We start from the raw sequence: 22,418 nt of genomic DNA on the forward strand, positions 1-22,418 counted from the left end.
TCAAAAATACTCAGTGGCCTATGTAAACTTTTCCTCTGTGACTATATGTGTGGTAGAGACTATATTTTATTCCTCTGCATTGCAGTGTGGATATTTGACAAGTTTCTGAATAGCTATAGGTCTCTGTTAGTGGGTAGACTCAGTTTGTTTTCCTTTCAAGTTAAAAAAATAAATTGCAGCTGAAAAACTGGTCAAACTGGACATTGTTGTTTTGCTTCTATTAGATGAACATTATTTCTTAGAGAAACACCAACCTAGTTAACAAGACATGATGTTTATCTGTTTTTATAATCTTGTAAAAGCCACAGTGTCTTCCTGTTAAAAATGCTTATTATCATGTGCTCTGAAGTGAAAAGCAAATGTAAAACTTCTTGATTTTCTTTGGTTGAAATAGAGAGAACGTGAAGGTAAGAAAATTTTCAAAGGAGAAGCCCATGAGTAAATCAAATAAGTGCTTTGTTTTCTTAACCTTGTGTTCAATCATCAGGAAATTTTGAGCATTTGTCTGTAATATACAGCTCTATCCAAATAATCTAATACCACACTTGTCTTTCAAGGGTTACTATACAAGGTGGAGCAAAAGTAAGTTTACAGTTGCTTGTAAGGAAATTAATACAGTAATTAATAAGAAATAATATAATACAAGAACAAATGCTGTGTTTCATGTTCTCACTACTGTAGACCTACTTTTGCCCCACCCTGTATGTCAGACCAAAACCTCATACCTGATCTTTCTTTGACACTGCTATGATGCGGTATGCTGGGCTTTTTATTTTTTCTCTCCTTGTTCTTTACCCTCTGGGGTATGAGAGAGCATACTCTTCTCACTTACTGTCTCCCTATCTCCTGCCTTCACTGGTTGTGAGACATAAGTCTGCACGCCTCACAGTGATCTGAAGAAGTGGAATCAATTGTTACATTCCTGGTATCCTGTTGGAGATATATTTCTCAGTTCATATCTGGGTTGGGAAGAAGGAGGCCTCTTAATCAATGGGCTGAGTCTACAGGTGAAAGAGAGAAATGAAGGTTATTCCCTACAGATGTATTTGAATTTAAGGTGAACCTGGAACACACACTAAAGATACCCATGATGTACTTCAACATGGAGGATAGTCACCTGTCTTAGAGAGGTCAAAGCTGGAGGTGGAGATCATGGAGTCAGCTTTGTAGGATTGAGAGATGAAAGCAAGGTGCTAGAGGAGTTCTGTAAGAGAATTACATCCAAGATGAATATAGGCTATAGACTAAGCCTTGTATTTAGCAAGAAGAGAAGGTAGAGCCTTCAAGGAAACAGAAGAATGAAAAACAGAAGAACTTGGAATGATTGGTATCTGAAAAACTGAGTAATGGTAAGTATAAATATATTCTAGGTAGAATGAACCTAGAGCTGTGGAGGAGAGAAAGAAGTAGTGTATGATTCTGAGGTTTTTTAGTTAGGTAACAAGATAGATTGATGACAGCACCATTTCACCAATGTCAGAAGACCAGACTTGGGGGAAATATATTGACTGAGCTACTTTTGGAATACCTGGAAGGAGGTTCCCCTTTAGATAGCTATGGATCTTGTGCTCATGAGCAAGGCAGAAAAGTGGTATTTCTCAGGTTGGAGTCCCCAAGCATATGGTGAAAGACAGAGGTAGACGTTGAACAACAGTTACAAAAAGAAAAAAGGACCTGAGCTAATTTTATGGAGGGCTCTGGGGTTGGAAGAACCCTTACAAGTTGTCCCCAATTCAGATAAGGAGCTGAAACTAAGCTTCCACCAACCAGTCATTGCTTGCTGATTGCAGATCTTGGACTGACTGGCTCTCCTCAGATACACACTATCCACAGGGGGTGTGTCCCTTGAGAACTATCTGGTGTTAGCACTGCCCTCAGTACAAGGATTGAGCACTTCAGTTCTGGGATCTGGGCAGCAGACCACAGCATCCATCTATTGTGCTGGTTGGATCTTCTTGGTTTTCTTAATTTTTGGAGCTGTTCTTCCAAGATTCCAATGACACTCTTTTCCTAGGAGAAGCTTTCAAAAGGAAGGTTAGTAGGATAAATTACATCCCTCTCTGCCAAAGGAGGTCTCCAGATCATACTGATTGTCATCTCCCTCCTCTACTGTTCATTCAAGTGATCCCTCAGTCTTAGCTAGAAGGTTTAGTTGGTGAAAGTGACACATGCCCTCACCCCTGGCACCATGCCCTTCCCAGGCTGTGTCTGCAACACTTGTCCATTTACTGTAGAAAACTGAGCAAGGGAGTACCAAGAGACACCCTAGTGGATGACCAGGTGCTATACACAATCTTACCTTTATAACCCAGCAGCCTGGGGTCCAGGCACTTGCCACCTTGTATATCAGCATAACATAAAGATTTGTGGGGAAGGATATAGGTTTTTAGTAACAGAGTTATTAATTTGAGGGGGCTGGAAGCATTCCTGCTCCAAGCCAGCCTCTTCTACAAAGCACAGAAATTCCCTTGTTACCAGAATGATTCAAGTCCAAATCCAGGTTACCCATTATTGCTTATCTCTAGCCCAAAGTGGTTACTCAAACAGTTCTCCATTTCTCCAGCTCCAGGCCCAAGCTCACTTGCGCTCACGCGCGCGCGCTCTCTCTCTCCTTCTCTCTCTCTCTCTCCCTCTCTTCCTCTCCCTCTCCCTCTCTCTGGTGCCAAAGTTGCCATCACCTTGCACAGCTTTTTCTCTCTGTTGGTGTCTAGGGTGGGCTGCCAGATCACTTCAGACAGTTGTGCAGGGGAAACTCCATTCCTGGAGCCCTGGCACCCAAGGCTGCCTTGCCCTGGAGGCAGAGGAACATTCCCAGCTCACACCTCCATGTGCTGTTCTCAGGGCAAGAGAGAGGAAACAGTCTAGAGCAATTGCAGCATGTTGCGCAGTGACCCAAGGGCTGGCACCCGGCAAGGCACACATCCCAACGTGGGATCCTAGCTCCGGGAGTTGGCCTCCAACTGTGCTAGGCATAAGCCCTAACTGCTCCCCAACCAGGGGCATAAGGCAGGGAAGACAGCCCAGGCTTCTGCTCATGCTTTGTTTAAATGCCTTCTCCCAAAATCCGATGCACTGTGGGAGTGTCCAGCTTTTTAACCAATGGTGGGCCATGTCTGCCGTATTTGTCTTTGACCCTCTTCCAGTCACGATTTTGCACGAGGCAAAGTCTCCAGTCAAGTACAGTTGTTTTGATCTTTTGGCCCTGTGCAGCCTCAGTACAAAGCTCCCACCTCCCTCTACCTGGGTGGAGCTAAACCTAGCTAAACTATTATTTACAGTAGCCCCAGGGATATGGAAGCATGCCCCAGCTCACATTAGGGCTGCAGTGCTTCCCAACTTTCTCAGTTGTCCCTCTGGGGAGCACAGCTCTGCCCTTCCTGCTGGTTGAGCTCTCTGGCCTGTTGCCACACAGGCTGACTGTTTACAGTTGCCTGAGGCAGTAGCTGGGCTGTTTACCAGGCTTTGTTTACAGTTGCCTTGGGGCAGTCTTCCATCTCCTGCAGTCTGCTTCTATCTGCAGCCTTGGCTCTCTGCCCTTTTGAGGGGAGGTAGTAGTTCTGGCACCACTTCTGGGTCCCCCTTCTGCTCCGGAATGATCTGGCCTTGCCACCCTGTTATACCTCCGCGTTTTTCTACCCTAACCAATGCCTTTTCCTCATGATCAGGGTTAATTACTTCTGCCAGGATAATGACTTCTTTCCTTGTCTGCTGGTTTTGAGCACAAGAGGCCAAAATAACTGGCTAACAGCTACAACTTAAAATGTAAGGCAGTCTTGCTTTTTCTCCTAATGGAAGGGTTCCCTTTCTGTGAACCAAGCTCTGTAAACCTATGGAATTTAGAGATGCAGTGATAAGCCTAGATTCCCCAAACAGATCACTGGGAGGGAGGGTAATCAGCCCCACTTCTTCTTTCACCCCTTATTTCCAAGATCCATGTGTTCTTCCTGCTGGGAACCCAACAGAGTTTTTGGGGTTAAACTGCACACTAGAACCTGGAGTGCCATCTTGCAGAGTCCCATCTCTAAGTTGATATTTCACTTGTACCTTCACTGGTCTAGCAAGTTGTATGGTAGTGAGAGGATTTATGTATTACACAGTCTTGCCACTGCTGCGCCTAGTTTGCTGTAAGTGGACCTTGTGGTCTGATGTGATATGATTTGGAATTGTGGTCAGTAAAACAAGCATTCTGTACACCACAGATAATGGCGCTGGTTCTCTTTGAGGGATGGTGGTGCATTGGGCTCAGCGTTGTTCTCTGCTGCTTAGAGAGTCAGGCTGTGCATAACCTACATCCCTGCCACCATGTCTTCTCTGTTCATGTGCCAGCACTGGGGTGACTGCTGGCTAGCTGATATTGACCAGCGAAGTCATTCCATCTCCCTCTTCTGTGGTGGATGTCCATGGTAGACGTTAACAGAACAGATGTCACGCTTCATGCCTATTCCTTTAGCTATATCCGCATGTCTCTTCCTCAGGTCTCCTTGTCCCTTACCTTCCAGTCCCTTGACCAACCAACTAAGTCATTTACCACATCCAGTGATTCCATATATGTTATTACCTCAGACTACTTCTCTTTCCACACAAAGTAGATAACCAGATGGACTGCCCAGACTGTGCCCATTGGGAAGGTTTCCCCTCATTACTGTCTTTCAAGATCACCCCTGAGTGGAGCTGTAGTGCAGCCACAGTCCATTTTCAGCTTTCACTTGTGTACTGAGCCAATCTACCTGTGAACCAAATTTGACCATTTCCATCCTCTGTTACTTGCCATAAGGGACCCACCCCCATATGGCAGGAGATGTGAACTGAGGAAGAGGTTTTGGTGCAACAGAGGTAATTGACATGGTGGTCTTAGGCATACCTGCCTCTGTAGCTCACCCGTGCCCCCCAGCCCTGCTCATGCTGACCCTAGATATACCACTTCCATTTGAGGATGGATTTCTTTGGGTACACCTACCCTTAAAACTTGGTAGGTCTTACACTTCTGACCACATGCTTACTTTAGGCCCACGGTCAGGACCACCCTATTCCCAGGGTTCAGCAACAGTTTTTCAAAAGCTGTAATTCTCTGCTATAGATACACATTCTTGCTCCAGAACCCTAGGGATCTAGATTGTGCTTTTCTACATGTGGCGTACTGCAAATCCCACCATTTTTCCCCTCTACAAATACATTCAATACCACAGGACCTGCCAGGTTATATAGCCACAAAATCAATGACAAAGACCATATAAAACAGACCAAAATCTCTGCAGAGTACATGCAAGCCAGGCAACTATGAAGTGATGTCCTTTGGTCTGTTGACTCTGCCCCTGCTTGGCAGGTTTCTCCACTTTCCAAGGTTGGTCTTGCCCCCAGTAGGTCTGGGGTTCAGAATCCCAGCCCCTGGACTCTTGACAGAAGCTTTATGTTGACTGGTCTGCTGGAGAGTGAAGAGCTCACTATTTCTTTAGTCCTAGGTTTACTCAGTTCCACCTTCATTTATTCACAACATGGGCCTTGAGAAATAATAGCTAGTTCCTTCATATCCCCTGAGGCTTACGGTGCTGCCTTGTCCAAGGACACACATCTGCTAATGGGAGTGCAGGATTGGGATGCAGATATGTCTGACCATAAGCCCTCTGCTTCTGATGCTTCATTATGTTGACAGGAGAACCAGAACCAGGTCTGGTTCTTCTTGCCGATGCATGTAAAGAATTACCGATCAGCAAATGTATTAGCATGCAATCAGGGTTTATTAGTGATCTGTTCCTGTGGAAGAGAACAGGCCTAGCTAAGGTTGGGGGTGGAGGTGGGGGTTGGGGGTGAAAGGTATAGGTTCAGGGCAAAACAGGGTGGGAAAAGTAAGGTGGGGGGTGGCAAGCCCGGGGTGGCTTGAGGCCAGGGGGCCAGGCAGAGAGCCAAGATCACAAGTCCTTTGTTCTGAGGACATATATTTGGCGGGATGGGGATAAAGAAGTTACAGATTGATTGACAGGTAAAGATGGTGTCAGCTTCACGGGGGGTGGGGATGTGGCTACCCAATTTAGGTATGTGTGGGGGTCTGTTAGCTCAGATCCTTAGCTTGCTCCAGACTATTTATTCATCTTGTTGTAAAACAGATAAGCGACAGGAGGCAGTTAAAGTTGGGATAGTTACCCAAAGTTATTTATGGACTCTTTCTTTAAGCATTAAGGACTGCCTTGTAAAACAGATAATGACCAGAGAGGTAGGCAGTTACCAAAGTTGTTTTATGGGCTTCTTCTTTGGGCACCGTGGACCTTCTTCCACCTTTCAAGCCTTGGGATGAAAGCACAATTTCAAAAGCTTTGCTTCCCAGATAGTGGAAACACTGCACAGAAATTCAAGGACTTCCCTCCTCCAGTACTAACATAGTGTTTCTTGTGATGTTTGAACACCTGACAATATTATCAGACCAGGCTCAAGACTGCTGAGTTAGTTGGGGAAACAAGTCTTCCTTTTCCTCCCTGCCTTGGCTTACTATTCTTTCTACCTATGCTAAAAGGCGTTTCCTGGCAACCAGGATACTAGATGCTGGCCAGTAACAGCAGCTCAGTCTCAAGAGTTCTTCCTATGCTAGCTCCTGCCTCAACTAGGCTGCCTCCTAGTTTCAGGAACTCCTGGTGATTTTCTTTTCTTTCCTTTTTTGCTTTGGCTGGCAGAAAACTCAGTGCCAAGTTTAATGTTCAATCAAATTAACTTTAATCCAGAGTTAGAACTTTTGCTTCCATCTTCTATATGTTTTTAATCTTTTTGTTTTTAATGTCCTTGTACTTTTTATTGTAGGTAACTCTATATTCTGTTATTGCATTCAAAGTAAATCTGTTATATGTTTTAAAAATGTTGATTTTCAGATGTTTTTCATAGAACCCTAAGTTTATTTGGTCAGAAAGTCTTTCAGTTACTAATTACATACTATATATTAGACTGATATGTCTGCAGTTTGTAATTTCAAAGTAATGCTAAAGTCTTATTTCAGTGTATTTCTTCCGTGTGTGTGTGTGTGTGTGTGTGTGTGTGTGTGCGCGTGTCTGCTTTCTGTTGTATTTCATCTCATCACCTGGAAGTTCTGAGTGCTTTTTGTTAGCCACCTCCTGTATTTCTCACTTGGGTCACAGTCATTCTGTTGATTGATACTTGAGACTTCTGACCCAAACTGGTGGGTACTCTTTGGGCACAAAAGAAGTGAAAAACATGTTCTTTCCTTTAATGAGTTTGCAATCAACTTCAGGAAGCTTGGGCAGATATACTCAAATTATATAAACATCTGAGAACACTGAAATACTGACAGGAGTGCCCAGAACAGGAAGATATCCAAGAAGAACATCATCAATGTGGACTGATACCTGAAAAGAGATTTCTAGGACTAGAAAGATGGGCAAGATTTGGATGGGCAGAGAGAATGGAGCAGATTATTCCAGGGTAAAGTACCAGCAAGACTGAGGGAGGCATAGAAATAAGAAAAATGCCCTGGAAAGGGAAGAATTCAGGGAGACCTGTTTGATGGAAGTGTCGTAGGAGAGCAAGTGAGAAACGGGAAATAACACAGCAAATATAACAGAGGGTGGGATATTTAAACCAGACAGCCAGTTTGGGTTTTGACACTGCAAGCAGTGAAAAGTGGTTTGGTTACTAATAAAGGCAGGACAATTATCTCAGACAGATTCATCTTATTGTGGTATGTAAGATGGGTGGGAGAAAGGAGAGAACACAGAAGAAGAGACAAATAGAAAGTGATTTTTTAATTCCAGCTCTCAGCTATATGAATGCCTTAGCTGGGATAATGGAAGTCTCTTCATTGAGCTCTTCTGTTCACCTCTTAACTGCTTTGTTTCCCAAGGTTTACTCCTTCCTCAGCCTGGTGAGCTTTTCACCCTAGACACTCCCAGCTGGTGGCCCACCCAGTCCATCACTCTTACTACTGTTGTAGTAAACTCATGGTTCCCAACTTAAGATCTATGGACTAGACCTCCCTCCTTCCTGGGCTCCAGATCTAAATATCCTACTTTCTGCTGGACATCTCCATTTGAATGTTCCACAGGCACTTGAAATTTGCCACTTCTTTGCTAAATTTGCCTCTCCTCCTCACTTCCTAGCGTGATGAAAAGCTCCATTATCTACCCAAAAGTCCAAACCAGTAAATCTTGCCTTCACCTTAGACTTTTCCATTATTCATCCATATCCCTCTTTTCCTCCTCCCCTGATTAAGTACCCTAGAGTCTTCGTACTTGATATAAATATGGATTTCTACAGTAGGCTCTTACCTAACATATTGTCAAAACTGTCTTCCTCTCCCCACTTTGCCCCATAGTTCATCCCAGAGTGATCTCATTGAAAACAGAAATCTGATTGTTTTTCTTCTACTGAAGTCTTTCAGAAGCCCCCTGTAGCATTCAAGTTTTAACTTTTCAAGTTGAAACTCATTACACAAGTCCTCTTCCTGCTTTTTAGCCATATCTCCTCCAGCCCCATGTGCAGCTCTTTGGGCTAACCATGGAACTATTTGCAGTTTATCCCAGCCCATTGTTCCTCACTTCTTGTCTTCACATCTGCCCTTTTCTCTGCCTAAAACAAACTTCCCCCATACCAACTCCCTATCACACACATACACAATTTTTCCTTGCCCAACTCCTATTCTCTTTTCAGTGTTCACATCAAATGTCACCCACTCTGGGAAGCCTTCTCCAACCTTCATGCTGGGTCTGATCCTCCTTCTGTTCTTATAGCACATGGATATCTTTCATGACACTCACCACTCCTGCCTCTCGACCAATAGTGTGTCTTGGGGTGGGTGGAGACTTTTTTCTTTGAATTGCCAGTATGTGGACACTGTCTGGCACATAGTAGGAACTCACATATTAGGGAATAAATGACTAAATATGTGTATAACAAATATTTACAGAATTGCTTAATGTACTGAATACAGGCAAATAGGGCAAGAAAGTATATAGATATCCTCTGAGAGGACAAGTATGAAGCAAACCATTAAAGACAGCCCAAAACTCATGTTTAGAGAGTGCAAAGAGAAAGAAAAGGAATTCCAGGGGCAGGGGGTGGGTAGAAGAGGAGAAAACCAAAAAAGTTCAGGGAGCCTGAAGAGTAGAATGTTTTAGGAAGAATGCATGTTCAACAGATTCACCTGCCACCCCTCGCCACCAAAAAAGCCAAGATGAGATAATGACCAGGAAAAGACCAGTAGAGTCACCAAGAATTGGTTCACTTTTGAAAGGAGTTTCAGTGGAAATGCAGCACATGAGAAATAATGCAAGGAATGGAAATGGAGCAAGAACAAGCACCACTTCTGATCTGCTGTGTAGTAGTCACATCTATAGTCTTGAAAGTCAACTATGGCATTATGCTACTGAAAACACTTTTAATAGGCTTTGTAACATATACAAATTATGTGGCTCTAAAGGACAATAAACAGTGTGATGACTCCATTGACCTTGCTTCATCTGGAACTTGAGATCAGAATGCTGAGAGAGTCAGTGTACAAAGACCTTAAGTTCATCATCAAACACAGTGACGTGATCTTTCTGAATACTTTCACAGTAGTTAACTACTCGGAAGCTCTTGGATAATTTTGTCACGGACTCATGGTGGTGAAATCTGAGTTTACTCCATAATAATGCTGTAGTTTCTTCTATTTCTCATTTCCCTTCACACCCTCAGTTTTCCCGCTCCTTTGCAAATTTCTGTAGTGGCAGTGTGTTGGACAAACTTCAGTTCTACTCTCAACAGCTCCTACTCTCAGAGTGAGTCCTCTTCCCCTAGCTGAGTTGCTGGCTTCATGGTTGGTGACATCTCATTCATTTTGGTACTTGCAGCTGTGGGTTATTTTTCCACTGCCAAATCTATTACATAACTTTGCACAGGTTTGTGTTTTATTCATTCATCAAGTAGTGTGTGACCCATTGAAGAACAGGAGCTATGTGTTTTACTTATTTATGTCTCTTTTGGTTCTGCTACACTGCAAAACTCAGAGAGAGTGACACTGCCCTGAACATCAATAAGTTTGCAGCCCAACAGGGGAAGACAGATGAGTCAATACTAAATGCTAGACTGCTGTTGGAGTTTGTATGCAGCAAAAAGAATGTTCTAGTTCCACCCTCTCCCCCTGCAGGGCAAATCCCTGTGTGATTGAGGGGAATCCTGAAGAGGCCAACATGTGGTCAGCATCTCAGGCCAAGGGAACCTTGTGGGAAAAGCACAGGGGCTCCAGACAGCTGTGGGAACAACATTGCCTAAGCTCAGGGTTTTCTTAAGGAAGAGACAGTGAAAGATGAGTCTGGGGGGAAAGCCGAGGCCAGGACATAGGGGGTCTTGTGCCAAATTAAGAGTTCTTTTTTCCTTTGTCCTGCAAGAAGTAGTGAGTCACTGAAACCTTTTATATAAGAGAGTAAGTTAGATTTGTATTTAAGAAAGATTACTTTGCCCATAATTTGAATGATCAGTTGAAAATATGACACTGGAGAAAGAAGACCACTTGGGAGATGATGAGGATTCTCTGTGTTTTCAGGATACCCATAGTGGTGAAGTGGTGCTTGCTCACTGAATGACAGTAAATGGCCACAGTCATGCTTTGCAGAACCTCTGTGCATTCAAAACTCCAGAGCAGCCATTAAACTCTCCTCTAATAATGAACATCTGAACTGTGGGGTTGCTGCATGAGTCTCTGCAGCTTCCCAGCACATATTTGCCTCTTTTTGATAGTCATAATGGAAGAAACCCATATACGCACAGTAGAAAAACAACAGGATATGAAAATGAAGAAAGCAAGGAATTTGCAGTTAAGGGATCAGCCCTGGGTTGACAGGCAGATCTTTACACTATCAATAGGTTGGCCATGAGGATAAAATATTTCATAGAAAATTACTTTATATACCAGAAAGATCTGTCAAATATTAGTTATTATGATCACATTGGGCACCTGTTTTCTGGTTTTCAGGAAATTTGAGAGAGTCCTGATTTAGAAGCTAACTGATAGTTATTACTCTTAAAATTTTGTAACCTTTAGAACAAGCATCAGTTGGCTATGGCCCATGGACCAAACCCAAAGCTAAGAATGGTCTTTACACTCTCAGTGGTTCTTGAAGTACCTATGTGATATCTTCGATTTTGCCATTTGGTTTTCAAAACCTAAAACTTTTACCATCTGACCTTTTACAGGAAAACTTTGCTAACCCCCTGCTCCAGAAGATTATGTAGCTAGCAGCTTTCACAGCAGCTTTTTACTGGGAAGTCTAAATTCTGTCCATTATTTGTGTGACAGCCATTTTCTCTGTTAGTTAATGACGATAATGGTGTTACAGACATTCCAGACAGACCGTGTTTCATTGAGCTTGCTTTATTGCACTTCAGATGTTGCTTTTTTTATAAATTGAAGGCAGGATCCTCCACCCTCAAAAAGATAATGGCACTCTTTATTGCAATACTTGTTTTATTATATGGTGCTTTGGAACAGAACCTGCAATATCTCCAAGGTATGCTTGTATATATCACAACATAAATAAAACTGGTGATAAAACTTCCCATAAGGTATTCCTATAAAATCTACATTTACTTTAGAAGTAGAATTAAAGTGAAGTCCACTATAGATGTATCATGCTTGGTGTAAGCCAATTGGGAATTTTGTCAACAAAGCAGTGAAGTTAGTTGGTGCTAATTTTTTCATTACCTCTTCACTTCCTTGGGCTACCCAGTGTTTCTAGATGATCATCACTGAGCAGTCTGTTTGACTTGCTCACCATTATTTGTACATGTATTTCAGTTATTTTCTCAGTATTTGGTTGAATTGAGTTAGCTACATTCTCTCACCCTCTCTTAGTAACATTTTGTGGCTGTGAAAATTGTTTTCTCTCTTTATCCACCCCAGCAACAGTTTTAGGTAACATCTAACCTGTGCATTATTATGAGTCATATCTGCCTTGCAAATCATGAGAGTTTCTGTCATTAATCAAGTGTTTTTTATTAAGTATTTTTAATTTAGTAAAATATTTTTAGTGTATTAAAAGTGCTCTCAGGTACTCAGTTGTTTTTGTTTTTGTTTTTTAGCTTTTTAAATGGCTTTCTTGAGATGGAACTCACATAACATAATTCAGCTACTTAAAGTATACAATTCACTGGTTCTTTGTGTAGACACATATTTGTACAGCCATCACTACATTCAATTTTAGAACATTTTTATTACCAAAAAGGAAACTACCCATTACCAGTCACTCCCCAATCCTTCTACCCTTCTAGCCCTAGGCAACCACTGTTCTATTTTCTGTCATATAGATTTGCCTATTCTGGACATTTCTTATAAATGAAACCATATATTATCTGGTTCTTTGTAACTGGTTTCTTTCCCTTAGCATCATGTTTTTGAGATGCACCCATGTTGCAGTATACATGATTATCCCTCAATGTGTTTAAATAGCAAGACCCACCAAATGGACCTTTATGCTGTCAGGTGCCAACCCATGCCAAACCATCGAACCAGTTTGTGTCATTGCCCCTTCAGCTAGCTAGGTCTCTGAGTAAGCTTCTTACCTCTTGGCCTCACCAACATATAGTTTCTATTAACAACCTTCCCACAAAATATATTTAATGTCTGGCAGGCTCTGGAGAGTACCACAGTAAACAAGTGCTAACCACCACAGCATGATCCCTCCTCTGAAGAAGACAATGACAGTAAAATGTCATAAGCGCTCTTCTGGAAGAAGCACTTAGCCCAGACATTGTCAAGAAATAGTATCTGGAGGAAGTACATTCTGAATGGAATCTGAAAACTATATACCTATACTTGTATATGTGTGAGTGGGGGGCAGCAAACAAAGGGAGTCCACCTTGAATCCAAAAGAAACAAGTTTTCAGAAACAAGTTTTCAGCCTAGATTAACCCACACAGCTTTACACATAGCATGCGAGCATGTGGCTTACTTCTCAGCGCTTTTCTTTTTTAGCTTCGTTCGCTCTTTCACTTTTTGGTGCAATTTGTTTTAAAAACAGTTCTTATCAAGTTGCTATGCTGCCTTGTCAACAAAGCAATCTAATCAGTTAGAGCTAGCTGTTTTATGACCTTTTTTAATAAGTATGAAGTGTATAGTATCAGGTGTGGAATAAGTTACTAGTGCTTACTTGATAAAAATCTGCAAACTAAATGAAAATTAGGTGCTAGAACTTTATTTTCAAATGAAATTAAAGGTAAGCTGTTTGTCTCCATCTGTACCTCCTTGCAGAAACTACAGTTATGTTTTTGGTGCTCTTGTAGTTGATCATATTGACCTTTTCGACAAAGTTCGGAACAGAAAGATAGGATCAATCAAAATTCTAATCCCTTTCCAATACTGACTCATTAAGTGACCTTGAGAAAATCATTTCTATTTTCCATTCTACCTTTGTATCTTCATGAGAAAGAAGAGTATGGCACAATCTCACAGTATTTGAGAAAACAAGTAAATGATGATGATGTACTCAGTTTTTGGAGAGAATAAAAGTTATAAACAATTCTAATTCTTTTTATATTTTTTATCACCTTTTAAAACCATGAATGAATTCAGAAATGTACCTTAAAGCAGATACAAATGTTAAACTTAATTATGTTAGAAAACACAACTTTGTAATTATTTTACAAGTTTTTCTACCCCCAAAAAAGCCATCCCTATGGGTTTTCAAAACCAGAAAGCAGTTCTACTTCAGGACAGAGCAGTGGGGTACCCCTGAGTTTCTCAGGAAAAATCCTTCTGATCATCTTCAGAAGCCTTAAATTTCATGGAACCAACTCCAGGCTCAAACCCTGCAGCCTAGTGCTGTGGGTTACAGACGTGGTTTTGTGAATAAAGCAGCAGGAGCCCAGGAATTTCCAAAGTAGTGAGTCATGATCTCCTGTCCTAGATAAGAGCTCAGATTTGCAATAATGAGATTTTTTTAAATTATACTTTTTAAGTGATAGTGATGTATGTGCAACTTGCACATCGAAACTGGATTCCCAGGGTGGCTGGTGCAGGCATAGTCTGCTGCAGCTTTGGGCTGTGAGGCCACAGCACAGCACCTCACTTCTCTGCATCTGCCTTCCTAATTTATAAACTGTCCACTGCTGCAGTTCTAATAGTGGTTCAGAACTATTCTGATTGCTCAAGGAGCTTTTGGCTCATTAGAGATTCTTGATCAATGACGACAGTACTCATAAGTAATGCAGGAGAGTATAAAATGGACGTGATCTAGACCAGTGTCTGCCTGCAGATCTCTCCTACAGCAGCTCTGGGAGGTGGCCCCAGCTGGAACAGTGAAGATCTCTTTTTGTGAGAGAACTGTTTGGCTTCAAGATATTCTTTAACATTTTGATTAGGAAGAGACAACTCATAATTAATTTAAGAGTCATCTAGTCCAGCTTCCCATTTAATAGATGAGGAAACCTAGACTCAGTGTTATATTTTTCCAAGATTGTCAGCTTCATGGAGTTCTGTAGAAGTTCAGCAGAGAGAGGAGAAGCAGTAAGGATTTGAATTGTCCAGAAAGAAGCCAGTTAAAAGATATAGAACACCTGGGCCCTGTACAAAGTGGCAGGAGGACAGGTGGTCAGAAGAACTGGATGGGGTAATTTAAGTGACAGGCACAATTTTTTTTAATTCTCACCTGAGGACATGCTTATTGATGCTAGAACAGGGATGTCAGACTCATTTTCACAGGGGGGCCACATCAGCCTTGTAGTTGCCTTCAAAGGGCCAAATGTAATTTTAGGACTGTATAAATGTAACTACTCCTTAACAGTTAAGCGAGAGCTCAGCATTGCCACCAGGTAGAAACAAGGTAGAGGGCCGGATTTGGCCCTTGGACCTTGTGTTTGCCACTTGTGTTCTAGAGAGAGGAAGGGAGGCAGAGAAACAGCTTGCTGCCATCTCAGAACTGGACCTCTCTTTAATTCAGAGAAAGTCAGGATCAAAGATGTCCTCACCTTTTTTGGAGGTTTGCTTTTAATTTTGGTAGAGAATAGAAACAAACATAGGTATATGCCCTGAGTGGGAATTGAACTGGCAACCGTTCAGTTTACAGGAGACGCTCCAACCAAGCCACACCAGCCAGATGACAGGCACAATCTGAGCAGACCTAGTCTGCAATATATGAGAGATACAATGAGTGGAAGGAACATGCAGGGGCAAGGTTATAAATTATTTATGGTGGGGCTGGTTTGGAAGGACTGTCAAAATGGGACAAAGTAAACATGATGCATTATGATTTTCACTTGAGGCAGTGGCTTTGTGAAAGGGCTTATAATGAAAAATCACCTGTAATGGTGAACAGATTGGATAGGGACAATATTAGTGGTAGTGATTGTCATCCAGACACCTTTCAAAGGAAAAATCAGTGGGACTTCAGAATTGGCTGAATTTGAGGTATAAAGGAGAGAGTTGAGTTGAGCCCAAAAGAGTCCCCAGGCTTTCAGGCAGTGCTAATCTGTCACTGACAGGAAAGTTGCAGTCTGCCACAGCATAGTACTTGGTGAAGGACAAGTAAGGGAATGATCACTGAGGATGTGAAAATGACTACCTCTGTAGGGAAGGAGCTATAAAAAGAAAGTGGAAATCTTGAGTAATCCCCAATCTCATTTTTAATAATGCGTTTCACCTCTTCTTCAGTCAGAATACATACTGGTAACAAGTACTAGAACTAATTTTAATTTTGACTTTATTTAATCATTGTTATGGAGAGCTAAAGTTAAGGAGGAAAAATAAATGACCAAAAAGTTGGCAAACAAAGAAGGGGGAAAAAAAGATTTAATACAGAAATCAATAATCCCTGTACTGAAAGATACTTTTTAATTTATATTTTAAAGGAAACTGCATCAAAGTTCTTATCTTGTGCAGTCCTTACTGTAATTTGTGTTCAATGTTTATGAGCATGTAAGTCAAATTAGGATAGTAAAAGGGCCTTAAAAAAAGAGATAGGTGTCATCTTCCTATCCAGATGTCCCCAACGTAAGGCTAGGTCTGTGGAGCAACCATTGTCTCCCTCACACCATCCCTCACCTCCACCTCTTCCTTACTGAAAAGGTTGAGTGTTTCTATTCTCTACCAAAATTAAAAGCAAACCTCCAAAAAAGGTGAGGACATCTTTGATCCTGACTTTCTCTGAATTAAAGAGAGGTCCAGTTCTGAGATGGCAGCAAGGAGAGGAGGGTGAAGAGGCACCAAGAGAGTCTACTATCAGGAAACTATGCAACCTTTCTCATTTCTCTTCAGCATTTGAAGAGTGGTTCATCAGCCAGTCTTTCCTAAACAGCAGACATGAGCATTCACTATATGGCTCAGTGCGGCATTCCCAATACCACACTTCATCCTCATCCCCCAAAAGACAGGGAGCTGAAACTAAGCAGTTCACCCAGAGCCAATCACCAGGGGGAATAGTGAAGCCAAATTGAAATCCTATTGTTCTTTTTACAGTTTTCCCCTGCCCCAGTGTGGCTCCCCCAACAGAGATTTAACAGTTGTTTTGTTGAGACAAGGGAAAATACATGTGTTTCCTGAGTTTGCAGCTAAAGCTGAAACTAATTTAGCCTGTTGTTAAATTGTACCCATGTCTCAGGAAAAGTTTAAGATTGGCAGTGGTAGGAGTCTTAGGCCTCTCAAAAGAAAAGTCATCACTTAAACACAAGCTCAGAACACACATGTGTTGGCTCACACACTAGTTATGTGTTCCTTGCAAGGAGTAACAGTAGCCAAGCTGTTGAGTTGCATCCTGGGGTGTTGCATAGTTTCCTGATAGTAGATTCTCTTGGTGCCTCTTCAACCTCCTCTCCTTGCTGCCATCTCAGAACTGGACCTCCTAACTCAAGAATGGAATGGACAGGCAAAGCCATGGCCTTCAGAATTCTAGCTGACCAGAGCAAGAAGGAGGAAGAGACATGGCAGAGAGAGAGCAGTGGTGCTATTGGAAACTTTTACCTCCCAAGATAAAGGCTCTAAAAACTGAGCAAAGTGATGTGTTTCATCTCCTGATCTCACTACTATGAAAACTGCTTTCTGTTTTGCTGAGAAAATAGTATGATATACAGTATCTGAGTCCTCAAAACTGGTCAGTAGGGTAAAACCACACACAAAAAAGTGAAACAGCTGTAAAACTAGCCCAGCATTCTTGTTTAAGTCCTACTAAGACTGCTTGCTGCTAAACAGCCCAAAAAGATGTAATATACTGTCTTTATAACACTCTGTACAAGTGTAACAGTATGGCTCTTCACATGACATGGTTAGATTGAGGCTCCTCTTTGCTTCTACTCTTCATATTTTTAAGGAATTATCAATGAATCATTTTTCAAATATGTAGTGGGATTTATTCTGAGCCTCATGCTGCCCTTTCCTTCCTTTACCCAAGTGATAAATTCATGCATTGTTAGTGTGTTTGGCAGTGGTAGTGGGGTTTATTTCGTTTTGTTTTTCTTTTTCCTTTTTTTTTTTTTCCAGTTTTTCCATGATGTTATTGCTGATGATACTCACCCCCGGTAATATTTCTTTCCTCTGTATTAGTAGTGCTTATTATTAGTTGTAAGTCTAATAAGATACCTCTCACTTAGTCCTTAATCACATGCAGCATCCTCAGTGCTTTTGTTTAGGTTTTGTTAATCTTCTCGGCATTTTTCCAGTTTTGTAGTGTATGTGCTGCTGAAGCGAGTATGGACAGTTTTTAATGTACCTTTGTTTTGTCAACTCAGCTAAGCTCTTTCAGGGCCATAGGAAATTAGTTACTTTCCTGTGTGTCACAACTGTCTTTACCTGGCCCCATACAGTACACTGGCACATAGAAGACAAATGAATGAAACTAAGCACATTCATATTGACACTGCAAGCAGCAGCTTTCCAAGAGTGCTTGGAAGCAGTACAGTGAATTACAAATATCCTCTTTATGATGAGTTACCATTTGCCATTTCACTGGCACCACCATGTCTCCCAGCAGTGATTCTTTGTTAACTACTGGTTCCTCTGGTGGAGGGAGATGGTGGCTTGTGCTTTGTTCTCTGAGCCTCTTTCTTCAACCCTTCCCACCCCTTCCATCCCAACACTCATCATTAACCTACCATTTTGGTCCCCATCTTAAAACTATGAGGTCCTCGCTGAAAAAAATTCCATAGAATTTAACTTGGCATTATGCTTTACTATGCATTTGTCCATTCACTTATTCAGCAATTATTTCTTAAGTACAATACTACATATGCCAGATGGCACATGAAGCTGAGTCTACAGACAAGGGCAAGATAGTCTTGGCCCTCATGGAGCTTATAGCCTGCTGTGGCATTCCAGCCAGCCAACACCTAATTGAAGTGTAATGTACTAAGTGCTGTCCTTAGAGAGGTACAGTAGATAACAGCACAGAAGAGGGGCATCAAACCCCAGACTTTGGGGATTAGAGAAGGCTCCTGGAAGGAGTCTACAATGTGAGGGGAGAGTGGTAAGAGAGACCATGAAAATAGTACACAGGAAGCAGACTGGCAGGCAATGGTATGAAATTCAAATTATACCCTAGAAGCAATGAAGACTTGAGTATTATCAAAGAATATCTGTAGTTATCTAAAAGGCTGTTAATGTACTGTGCTTTTTTCCTTCCCTAACTATGCATTTATGTGGTTAGATTTTTTTCTCTACTTCAGAAGCCAAAGTAGTATCCAGTAGAGTCAAATGCAGAAGGAGATAGGAGAATCCAACTATCTTCTATTAAGTCAGACACTAAAACACTGGCAAAAATAGAAAACACTGACATTCTTCTCATGAATTCTTTCCTGTTTTCAAGCGTATTTTTAGCAAGTAATGAGTCTGTGACTGCTATTAATGAATTAATAAATATTTAAGATTACTAGAAAGGCATTGGGGAACCATGAAGGGTTTTTTTTTAATTTTTAAAGTATATTCTATTGATTATGCTAATACAGTCATCCCAGTTTTTTCTCCCCTTTATTCCCCTCCACCCTGCACCTCCCACCTTAGCCTCCTACCAGCATTGCCCCTCTTTAGTTCAGGCCCATGGGTTGTACATACAAGTTCCTTGGCTTCTCTATTTCCTATACTATTCTTACCCTCCCCCTTTCTATTTTCTACCTACCATCTATGCTACTTATTCTCTGTTCCTTTTCCCCCTCTCTGCTCTCTCACTCCCCTGTTGATAACCCTCCATGTGATCTCCATTTCTGTGATTCTGTTCCTGTTCTAGTTGCTCTCTTAGTTTGTTTTTGTTTTTGTTTTTGTTTTTAGGTTCACTTGTTCATAGTTGTGAGTTTGTAGTCATTTTACTGTTCATAGATGTCATCTTTTTCTTAGATAAGTCCCTTTAACATTTCATAAAAGAAGGGCTTGGTGATGATGAACTCCTTTAACTTGACCTTATCTGGGAACCACTTTATCTGCCCTTCCATTCTAAATGATAGCTTTGCTGGATAGATTAATATTGGATGTAGGTCCTTGCCTCTCATGACTTTGAATACTTCTTTCCAGCCCCTTCTTGCCTGTAAGGTTTCTTTTGAGAAATCAGCTGATAGTCTAATAGGAACTCCTTTGTAGATAACCATCTCCTTTTCTCTGGCTGGTTTTAACATTCTCTCCTTATCTTTAGTCTTGGGTAATGTAATTATGATGTGCCTTGGTGTGTGCTTCCATATGTCCAACTTCTTTGGGACTCTCTGAGCTTCTTGGACTTCCTGGAAGTCTATTTCCTTCCCCAGACTAGGGAAGTTCTCCTTCATTGTGTTTTCAAATAAGTTTTCAATTTCTTGGTCTTCCTCTTTCCTTTCTGGCACCCCTATGATTCAGATGTTGGAATGTTTAAAGTTGTCTCAGAGGTAACTAAGCCTCTCATTTTTTTTAATTCTTGTTTCTTCATTCTGTTCTGGTTGAATGTTTATTTCTTCCTTCTGCTCCAAACCATTGATCTGGGTCCTGGTTTCCTTCCCTTCACTGTTGGTTCCTTGTACATTTTCCTTTATTTCACTTTGCATAGCCTTCACTTTTTCTTCTATTTTGTGACCATACTCAGCCATTTCTGTGAGCATCCTGATTACTAGTGTTTTGAACTGTGCATCTGATAGGTTGGCTGTCTCTTTGTCACTTACTGTATTTTTCAGACTATAAAACGCACTCCACCACCTCCACCCAAATTTGGGAGGAATAATGATTGTTAATGCTGCTGTTGAGTTCTGTTTACATTTACATTGGTGAAATATTATGTAATTTATGTTATTAAATATTTTACCACATTTTTTGCTTCAAAAAATTTTTTCCTATTTTCCTTCTCTAAAACATAGGTGCGTCTTATGGTCCAAAAAACACAGGTAGTTCTTTTTCTGGAGCTTTGACCTATTCTTTCATTTGGGCCATATTTTTTTTGTCTTGGCATGCCTGTTACATGGTAAGTGACCAAGCCTTAGGTATTCTCCAGGATGGGGCAACCACTTCACTGCATTGTGGCACTGTATATGGGGGAGGGGTCAGAGAGGGAACAATGCTTGTTGCTAAGCTCTCTCCCTGCTTTCAGTCACTTACCCTGCTACCCACAAGCAAACTGGGCCCTTCTGGTGCTGATTCCCGGGTGGGTTGGTGGGTTTGTGTATATTGTAGGACCCTGTGGTTCTCTCCAAGAAACTCTCCTGTGAGGCTGGGTGTTTCTTCTGGTGCTACAGCCCCTACAGGTTTTTACAGCCAGAGGGTTTGAGGCTTTAGTTTCCCTGTTCTAGAACCCTGGTTGCACCATCTGTCTTGTTCCCCAGTTGTTCCTCCCAGTTTATCTGCATGCAAATATGGAACCACCAGCTGCCACCTTGCCCTCCCAGTCCACTAGCCACCTCCTTGCCTCATGTCCTCCCTACCCTGGCTGCTGGTCTCAGCCCCTTCTACTGGTCTGGATGAATGTCTCCTCTTTAACTCCTTGGTTGGTGGACTTCCATACAGTTCGATTTTCTGACAGTTCTGGTTGCTTTTTGTTTTTAAATTCGTTGTCCTCCTTTTGGTTGTACATGGTGGTGTATGCGTCTACCTATGCCTCCATCTTGGCCAGAAGTCTACATTGAAGGGGTTTTAAGTAAAAGAGTGATCAGTTTTGTATGTTAGGAAAATCACTCTGAAGCCGCCCCCACCCTTGATGGTGGTGAGAGTGTGGGTAGAAGGAAAGGGATGTATTCCAAATGTATTTGGGAGTTATAATTAAGAGCCTGGTGATCCAGCTTATGCAATGGGTGGATATTGATGTCATTCAACAAGATTGGGGACACTGGAAGAGATATGGGATTGAAGATGAGTTTTCTTTGAGACATATTCCATTTTAGATGTCTTTAGAACTTCTAAGAAGGGTCCAAGAGACAGTTGTGGCTCTGAGGTGAAGCACCTACATTGGAGAGTGGGGTTTAGGTGTCCGCATCAAATGCATGGTAACTAAAGGCCTAGAAATGGGCCAAGCACCTACAGATGAAATGTGGGAGAAGAGGAATAATCCTAAACAACCTTAAGAAACATGGGTATTTAGCCCTGGTTGGTGTGGCTCAGTGGATTGAGCACTAACCTGAGAACCAAAGGGTCTCTATGTCAGGGCACATGACTAGGTTGCAGGCGAGGCCAGGTCCCCAGTAGGGGGCACATGAGAGGCAACCACACACTGAGGTTTTCCCCCTCTCTTTTTCCCTTCCCTCCCCTCTGTCTAAAATAAACAAATACAATCTTTTAAAAAATGAAAATAAAAACAAAAACATTTTTTAAAAGAAGCACAGGTATTTAAAGGACAAATAAGGGAAGATGGTTCCAAGGAGCACTGAGAAGGCATGACCAGAGGGCTTAAGAGACCAAGAAAGTATGTTACCACAAAAGTTCAGACAAAGGTGTCAAAAAGGTAGTGGTCAGTAGTGGCCAGTGCCACTGGAGGTCAAGCAGAGAGCTGAGAGGGCTCCATTGGATCAAGCAAAGGTTATTGTTGGTAACCTAGAAGAAAAAGGAAAAACTATTTGTTAGAATATCAGACCATGAGCTTCCAAAAGGTGGGGACATTGTCTTAATTCTCTCTCTAGCTTCATTGCTTAAGGAATCACCAGGTGAATGAGTAGACACTCGATAATTCTGTGGACTCTACCTTAACTGGTGTAACTGAAACAATCTGGTTTTTTTCTGTCTCTGAACTCTGTGGTGGATCATCCCTATTGTAGACTGCTTACATTAAATAGGTGTTTCCTTAGGGTCTGAGTAGAATTTCCCAACTACTGTGTCATGGTCATAGATGGGCTGAGGTATTGATTCCCTCAGCCCTTGAGGCAGCTGGGAAGAGCCTAAAGCTGCCAGGCTAATTGCAAGTGCTTTTGACTAGCCTGTGTATCACACAAATCTTTTTCTGTATGTTCCATGGTGTGAAGAATATTGAAAAATCATGGTCAATAGTAGGGTTAGTAATTCCTTGTAGAAGTGCAGCCTTGCTTCC

At 41.8% G+C, this 22,418-nt stretch overlaps 1 protein-coding gene across 1 annotated transcript in view; it reads left to right on the forward strand.

The window, feature by feature from the left end:
* The window catches only part of UBAC2 (UBA domain containing 2), a 250,542-nt gene that overhangs the window by 182,989 nt on the left and 45,135 nt on the right, over positions 1-22,418 (forward strand). The window lies entirely within an intron of this gene.

This window comes from Phyllostomus hastatus, unplaced genomic scaffold (genome assembly GCF_019186645.2).
Source record: "Phyllostomus hastatus isolate PE091 unplaced genomic scaffold, TTU_PhHast_1.1 phas_scaffold_46, whole genome shotgun sequence".
NCBI lineage: Eukaryota > Metazoa > Chordata > Mammalia > Chiroptera > Phyllostomidae > Phyllostomus > Phyllostomus hastatus.